Below are 9,435 nucleotides of genomic sequence, written 5' to 3'. Positions count from 1 at the left end.
AAGGTCGTTTGGCAGCTAATTCTTGAGGCTAATGTTTGTCGTATGACAGTTGACATTGAGTTTTTTAAAATTTCCTCGGGACACAATCCCGGTACCCTTTTGCTTAACTGATCCTTTGAATTTTTGTATTATGAGTCACTATCATCTTATATGATTTTGTTATGTAACCTACTGATCTTACTTACTTCGACTTCGATTTTGCGAACGAGAAGATTGCTTTGATTGACAGACCTGTCGATTTCGACAACATGCCCAGTTTATGCTTAAACCGGGCAACAAGCCGATTAAGACGAGATGAATGAAATTATTAACATATTAAATAATGGGATTATTATTGTTACGTACTTTGTAGTCTTATTGGTAGCTTATGTGGTTGCAAGTTGCTGTAGTTTGGGAGAGAATATTGATGGAGGCAGTGGACTGTAAACTGTCAAGTGCTCCTACTTTTTTACTGCCTTTTCCTTGCTCACATTTTTCGGTAATTATTTATTTTGACACTTTGACTACACACTATAGAGCACTTGTCTCTCTTATGGCTATCCATTCGATTCCAATTAATAATAGTACAATAATATTAGACTACCACAATAACATAAGAATAACACTATAATAACAGTACATAACACCAGAATAACAGTACAATAATACTACAATAACACAACAATAACACCAGAATAATACTCCAATAACACACGGATAACACTACAATAACACCACAATAACACTACAATAACAGCACAATAACACGGGAAAAAAAAAGAGTAAAAAAATCAAAAGTAGTAAAAAAATCAAAGTGACACCGGAATAACATCACAATAATACCAGAATAACAATACCACCAGAATAACAGCATAATAACATGCGGTAAAAAAAAAGAGTAAAAAAATCAAAGTAGTAAAAAAAATCAAAGTGACACAGGAATAACATCACAATAACAGCAGAATAACAATAGAATAACAACACAATAACACGTGGTAAAAAAAAGAAAAAAAATCAAAGTTGTAAAAAAAATCAAAGTGACAATGGAATAACATCACAATAACAGCAGAATAACAGTAGAATAACAGCACAATAACACGTGGTAAAAAAAAGAAAAAAATCACAGTCGTAAAAAAAAATCAAAGTGTCACCAGAATAACATCACAATAACAGCACAATAACACGTGGTAAAAAAAAAAGAAAGAAAGAAAAATCACGGTCGTAAAAAAATCAAAGTGACACCGGAATAACATCACAATAACACCAGAATAATAGCACAATAACATGCGATAAAAAAAAAGAGTAAAAAAACCAAAGTAGTAAAAAAATCAAAGTGACACCGGAATAACATCACAATAACAGCAAAATAACAGTACAATAATAGCACAATAAGACGTGGTAAAAAAAAGAAAAAAAAAAAATCAAAGTCGTAAAAAAAATCAAAGTAACAGCAGAATAACATCACAATAACAGCGGAATAACAATAACGGCAAAATAACATCACAATAACATGTGGTAAAAAAAAAGAAAAAAAAAAATCAAAGTCGTAAAAAAATCAAAGTAAAAAAAAAGCACAATAACAACATAATAACACAAGGTAAAAAAAAATAAGAGTAAAAAAAATTCAAGTAAAAAAAAACTGGTACAAAAAGAAAAAGAAAAAAAGGTAACATAATGAGAAAATTAGAGAAAAACATAAGATGAAAAAAAGTCAAAGTTGTAAAAAAAAGCGTAATAACACGAGGTAAAAAAAAAAGAGAAAAAAAAATTAAAGTAAAAAAAAAGAGTAGCACAATAACACGAGTTAAAAAAAAAGAGATTAAAAAAAATTAAAGTAAAAAAAAAAAGGTAACACTAGGAAAAAGAGAAAATAAATAAATGACAGTGGTTATATATGACAGGTAAGATTAGATCTTGACCATTCATCTCTAATATAATCTAGTGGCTGAGATTCAAAGCCAAAACTCACAACTCACCATAAGAAACCAAAATCACAAGATCCTATATATATATATATATATATATATATATATATATATATATATATATATATATATATATATATATATATATATATATATATATAGAGAGAGAGAGAGAGAGAGAGAGAGAGAGAGAGAGAGAGAGAGAGAGAGAGAGAGAGAGAGAGAGAGAGAGAGAGAGAGAGAGAGAGAGTTGGGATCCGATGAGAACTCCTAAATATTTGAGGATTGAGGATTAGTGAATACAATATCACATGTTCTTCAATACAATATCACGAAAAATTTGACCTTTGCCAAAAAAAAATTTTTTTTTTTGAAAAAAAAAAAATTATAATTTTTTTTTTTTTGCACAGGTGTTTTTTTTTTGTGTGATATTTTATCGAATAACATGTGATATTGTATTGAACAACCTGTGATATTGTAACGAAATCCTCAATCCTCAAAAAGATAGTGTATCCTCACATGATCCCATTCCTATATATATATATATATATATATATATATATATATATATAGAGAGAGAGAGAGAGATTGGATTTGGTGATTTTGGTTCTTATGGTGAGTTGTGAGTTGGGGGAATCTCAACCATTAGATTAAGTTAGATATGAGTGGCCAAGATTAATCTTAGTTGTCATATAAAAACATTGTTATTTAGTTTATTTTCTCTTTTTCCTAGTGCTACTTTTTTTTTTTAACTTTAATTTTTTTATCTCTTTTTTTTTTACCTCGTGTTATTATGCTTTTTTTTACAACTTTGATTTTTTGTTTCTCTTATGTTTTTCTCTAATTTTCTCATTATGTTACCTTTTTTTTCTTTTTCTTTTTGTACGAGACTTTTTTTTTACTTGAATTTTTTTTACTCTTATTTTTTTACCTCGTGTTATTATGCTGTTATTGTGCTTTTTTTTAACTTTGATTTTTTAGCGACTTTGATTTTTTTTCTCTTTTTTTTCCACATGTTATTGTGCTGTTATTGTTATTCCGCTGTTATTGTGATGTTATTCTGTTGTTACTCTGATTTTTTTTACGACTTTGATTTTTTTTTTTCTTTTTTTTAACCACGTGTTATTGTGTTGTTATTCTACTGTTATTCTGCTGTTATTGTGATGTTATTTCGGTGTCATTTTGATTTTTTTACTACTTTGATTTTTTTAACTACTTTGATTTTTTTTTACTCTTTTTTTTTTTACCGCGTGTTATTGTGCTGTTATTCTGGTGTTATTGTGATGTTATTCCGGTGCCACTTTGATTTTTTTTTATGACTTTGATTTTTTTTTCTTTTTTTTTACCACGTGTTATTGTGCTGTTATTCTACTGTTATTCTGCTGTTATTCCGGTGTCACTTTGATTTTTTTACTACTTTGATTTTTTTTACTCTTTTTTACCGCATGTTATTGTGCTGTTATTCTGGTGTTATTGTAATATTATTCCGGGGAAAAAATCTTAATTCACAGATCGATCACTCACCCCCTAATATAGTAATCGATCAAGCATCTTAAGGTGTTAAAAAAAAACTTATTCCGTGTTACTCTTATTCTAATACTAGTTTGAATGCCCGTGCGTTGCAACGGGATAATTAACTTATTTATAATGCAAAAAAAAATGTTATAAGAGTTTAATGTTTACATTCTATGTCTAATGATTTATAATCATATAATCACCCCCTACCTTATACTAATCTTTCGATGTGGGACAATTCTACTATTTATAAGTAATATATTCACCAAACTTGGATTTTTTTCTGATGTGGGACAATTTTACTATTTATATGTAATATATATTCATCAAACCTGCATTGTTTTTCAATGTGGGACAAATAACATACTCAGAATTACACCATCTTTTTTGCACTTAGTTCGACATCCAACCAAATCCCGAATACCGAATACAGACATTTGCTACTCATTATATCTAATAGTTTTATTCAAATTTAATAATATGATCAAGTACTCTCCATTAATATTTGTACGTTGTTTTTCTTCAAAAAAAATTTAACATAATTGAGATACGGAAATTTCAAAAAAAAATAAAAGATTAATATATACGTGGGTTAACTCTTATTTATAATCATATAATCACCATACCTTATACTAATCTTTCGATGTGGGACAATTCTACTATTTATAAGTAATATATTCACCAAACTTGGATTTTTTTTCTGATGTAGGACAATTTTACTATTTATATGTAATATATATTCATCAAACCTGCATTGTTTTTCAATGTGGGACAAATAACATACTCAGAATTACACCATCTTTTTTGCACTTAGTTCGACATCCAACCAAATCCCGAATACCGAATACAGACATTTGCTACTCATTATATCTAATAGTTATATTCAAATTTAATAAAATGATAGTACTCTCCATTAATGCTTGTACGTTGTTTTTCTTCAAAAAAAATTTAACATAATTGAGATACGGAAATTTCCCGTGGTACCCCTTAATTTTGTCATATTTTCCATGTTACCCCTACTTTTAAGAATCTGCCTATGGTACCCTTGAGGTTCCATTTTTTTGCCCATGGTACCCCCTAATATAAAGGCTGTTAAATGGACGTTAAGGTTGATGGCGTGACAATAAAATAACAATTAAAAAATAATACCCCCTTTATTGTTTTATTGAAACGGATATATCTCTCTTTTAAATGAAAATTTAATTAACTATATCATTATAATATTGGAAATTTCTCATGGTAACCTTGAACTTTGATAGATTACACATGCTACCATGGACGTTTGTTTTCTATTTTTTTTTATCATAATTAAAATATGTGCAAATGATAGGAACCTATACTCTAATAATGATAGAATATTTTTTAACACAATTCTAATTATATTATTTAAACGTAGTATATTTACCACACCTACATTATTTTTCAATATGAGACATATAAAATCTATAGGTAGAAAATATAATGATATAAACTTTTAAAAGCTCTCCAAGACAATACTTCAAAGGCTCAAAAGATTTTGGGTTGATGTAAGTTCCAAGGATGCCTCATATTTATAATCATAGAATCATCCACCTTATGCTATATTTCGATGTGGGAAAATTCTATTTTTTATATGTAGTATATTTATTACACCTATATTATTTTTCAATGTGGGACATGCATATAACATACTATGAAATACACCATCTTTAATATGTGCAAACTATATGAAATCTATATATACACTCTAATGATAGTATTTCTTACTTTGAATCTAATAATATTATTTTCATAATTTTTTTACTGACATTATTTTGCCAAATGAAATGTAAAAGCTTTTGTATAAAAATTAGAAACATCACTTGAATATAAAAAAAGAAATACAGAGTATATATTATAATAATTAAAAGATTTTCCAAAGATTAACTTAGGTTAGAAATCATTATTGTAGAGACAGTAATACAAACTCTTTTAAGAGCTCTCTCTGACAATACTTAAGAGATCATTAGATAGAGATCTCTACATTGTACATATAACGACTCATTAACGCTCTATTATTGCATTCAGAAGACAACCATTAGTAAAATTTTTAGTTTTGTATTGTGTCAGGAGACTACCATTAGTAAAACCTTTAGTTTTGTATTTTTTGATTTTCTTGTTCATGTTCTTAACTCTTTCCCAGGTAATTCCCAACGATTTCCACTTTATTTTTTATATCATCTCGTAGATAATGATAGAAAATCTTAAGAGCTCTTTAAAACAATATTTATGAGACTCAAAAAATTTTGGGTGGATACATAAGTTCCAAATATGCCTTCTATTTATAATCATAGAATCACATCACCTTATACTAATCTTTCAATGTGGGACAATTCTACTATTTATGTAATACTCCGTATTTATGAGTCTTTGGGTACTCTATCGAGTAGGTCTTACTCTGTCGGGTAAGGGTAAGTTGCGTTTTAGAAAAGTTTCTGACCTGTTGGGTACTCGATCGAGTAGCTAGGATACTCGATCGAGTAAGGGGGTACTCGATCGAGTACCTCGGGTACTCGATCGAGTAGCCGGTTTTACGGGGAGTTTTCTCGGGTTTTATTAATTATGCGATTAAGATATATAATCTTTCCATCATTATTCTAAATCACTTTTGCAAAACCTAAATTCCTGTTTAAGAGAGAAAGCAAACAAGTTCATCTTCTTAATCGCATTCTTAGCAATTCCCGGAGTTCAGACGGTCAGTTCTTGTCGTTGTTCATACCGTTGAGTCCCTTGCGTCGAGGGTAAGATCTATGTACCCTTTTTATTGTCTTTCCTTTGATTTGGTTAAACCCTAATTTAGAGATTTGGGGGTTTATGTGTAGTATGTGATTTGGTAGCCTTTATATGTTGTATGATAGGAGGAGGGTTCATAGAGGAAGCTTTTTGATTCAGCAGTAGAGACCGTCTGATTGTGTGCCTACCAGGTAGGATTTCCTACTCAGTATTAGTTCCATAATGGGATGATTGTTGATGTGTTGTGGTTGATTGAATAATATAGTAATTGTATTGTGACGGTTGTGATTGTGATTGTGATTGCTGTCTGTGGTTCTCGAGGCGTGTCCTCGGCTGAGTGGGGTCACTTGCGGGAGTGGCTTCACGCCCTAGTTTCGCCTTCTATGGAACCCGCCACAGAAGGGATGTGCACATTAATGGACAGGGTTATCGCTCACTATGTGGAGCGGGGATTTGGTGGGTACGGCTGCGGTCCCCCATGGCGTGGTGGTCCAAGTGGACGATCGGTGATTGAGATGATTGGATTTGGCGTGATTGTGTGTGTGTGATAGTTAAGCTGTCTGTTTATCTTATTGTTAATACATATTGAATTGTGTGATTAGTACTGACCCCGGTGTTGTTTTGTAAACCTGCGGTGATCCATTCGGGGATGGTGAGCAGATATTGAGCAGGTATTGAGATGAGTACTGGGATAGCTGGGTTTGCCACGACATGATGATAGGAGTCTTCCGCTGTAGCTTATTACTTATTTTACATTTCAGTTAGTTCAGTAAACAGTTGGTTTTGAGAACATGTATCGTATTTTGGTATTTGGTTTCAGTTGTAACCTTTCACTAAACTTATATTATTTAAAGTTGTTTCGTTATTGTCTTATGATTATCATGCCTCGGGCAACCGAGATGGTACCAGCCTTATACCTGAGTGGTCCTGGTAAGGCACTTGGAGTATGGGGGTGTTACAATTTATATGTAGTATATTCACCACATCTACTTATTTTCCAATGTGGGACAAAACATACTAAAAAGTATACAATTTTACGTATTAAGAAATACGTCATCTTTAATATGTGCAAATAATATGAAATTTATACTCTAATGATAGCATTTTTGACCACAAAGCTAATTATATTATTTTCATAATTTTTTTAACGATATTTTTTTGCCAAATGAAATGTAAAAGTTTGATATAAAAATTGGAAATATCACTTGAATATAATTTAGGAAATATACATATTATAATAATTAAAAGATTTTCCACTTTATTTTTTACATCAAAAAATTATACTTTCCTAAATTGATTTTTGATGATGTGGACACTCTCAGATCGCTCGAAAAAACTCTCTTTTATATATATATATATATATAGATTACCTTATACACCCGTCTTAAGGTGTTAAAAAGGGGTCAAATACACACCACTTACGTAAGACGAGTCTTTTTACTCTTCCCCCTTAAACTAAAAGAATAAGAAATCTGTAAAGTTTTCCCGCCTAAATGAATTAGGCTATAAATGGGCTTCATACCATCATATCTACAACTGGGTCATCTTGATCAATTTCGACTTAAGCTATAAACGGGCTTCATAATATCATATCTACAACTGGACCATACTGATTAATTTCATACAATAAATAATTTCTATATACCATTTAACAAAGGGATTCTTTTAATTTGCATATACATATTAACGGATATAAATATTTTTACTTATGATATATTTTTTTTTACACTTTAACTTAATATTCATCTTTGCTCCATACTATATGAAAACTTAAATTTTGGTTACTTTTTTTTAATTGTTTATATAACGCCTTCAGGATATAGTGATATAATTAAAAACAACGTTTTATTAAAACAAAGTTAATAAAATAATTTTAGTAAAACCGACAATCTTATACAGAGTACAAAGTGTTGAAAAATCTCTTTTCTAGCTCTTAATACAAAATTACTAATAGTAAATTTTATAATAAAATTTCAAATAGAGTTAAATACCAATAGTATAATTATTAAATTCTCTAATATTCTTATCTAAAAAACCGCGCATTTGCGCGGGATCTATACTAGTATTCTAATATTACCTTATATCAACAAATTCTATATATTTTGTAGACGGGAGGGAATAATCCCCTCATTGACACTCTCACCGAGAATTTCTTCCACCCAAACAATGTAGACCGTCTTAATTTAATGCCGCCTTTTTCCCTTTAGTATTCAATTTTTACATTTTTGAAAAGTCATGACCCTAGCTGTTAATGGCGACTGTTTCAGGCAGTGGAAATGAATCGATCAAGGACCAAAGTAAATCAGCTGAAATCAGTGCGGAATCCAATGCTAGCAGTGATGATAGACCAAACCAACAAGGAGAAATTGAGGTGACTTTGCCAAAACTTCGGCATTCTGACTATTATACGGAGCCTCAAATCCAAGAGCTGGCTGACAAAGAAAGGGCCGAACCAGGGTATTGCAGACACGTGAAGGATTTTGTTGTAGGACGACGTGGTTTTGGGAGCATTAAGTTCCTAGGAGAAACCGATGTCCGGGGACTTGACCTTGAGTCAGTCATCGAGATTAATGAGTGGGAAGTGATTGTCTACTTGGATGAGAGAGGGAGACCCCCTTTCGGTCAAGGTCTGGAGAAACCTGCAGTAATAACCAATTTAAACATCAAGTGCATCGACAAAAAAACTGGAAACCAAATCTTAGAAGGACCGAGTTGGGAGGAATGCACGCAGATGATTAAGATTCAAGGTGTCGAGTTTCTGTCATATTAAAATCTTTTATACATAGGGATGATATGATAGTAATATACCTATTCTCTTCATTCTGCTTCCCGCCTCTCTTAACTTTCCTGCTAACAGTTTCCTTAATTTGATCAACTATGTTTTGCCATCCCGTTTAAGCCTTGCTTCAATAGGCTAACTGTTGCTGACATAGTGACATTCATGTGCAACTTTAGAATTTATGTTGGTTTTTCGTTCTATTGAATTTAACAACTTTGCTCTTTGCTTCTTTTTATTAGGCCATGGCTGATTCAAAGCGAAAAAATCGCAACTAGAAATTCAACTTCAATTTAATTAGTTTAATTGAATGCAAAAAAAATTAATTAGTTCAATTGATTGATGTAATAAATCGAAAAATACCAGAAAAAACGGCAGAGAAAAGATCGACGGAGGCAACGAACTCCATTGACAGCGAATCATAAAAGAGGAGAGAGAAATTTGAATAGGGTGCGTGTGATAGTTGGTTGATAGAGCGAGAGTGTCTGA

At 31.0% G+C, this 9,435-nt stretch overlaps 1 long non-coding RNA gene across 1 annotated transcript; it reads right to left on the bottom strand.

The window, feature by feature from the left end:
- Window positions 1–8,114: 8,114 nt before the first annotated feature.
- On the bottom strand, window positions 8,115–9,435 carry LOC141609079 (uncharacterized). The gene is made up of 2 exons (XR_012527192.1): window positions 9,310–9,435; window positions 8,115–9,094 (listed from the first exon to the last, which is right to left on the bottom strand). It is a non-coding gene; the product is annotated as an uncharacterized LOC141609079 (long non-coding RNA).

The sequence above is a fragment of the Silene latifolia genome, chromosome 10 (assembly GCF_048544455.1).
Source record: "Silene latifolia isolate original U9 population chromosome 10, ASM4854445v1, whole genome shotgun sequence".
Classification (NCBI taxonomy): domain Eukaryota; kingdom Viridiplantae; phylum Streptophyta; class Magnoliopsida; order Caryophyllales; family Caryophyllaceae; genus Silene; species Silene latifolia.
Note: the sequence above shows the minus strand (reverse complement) of the source record. Positions and strands in the feature narration are given on the sequence as shown.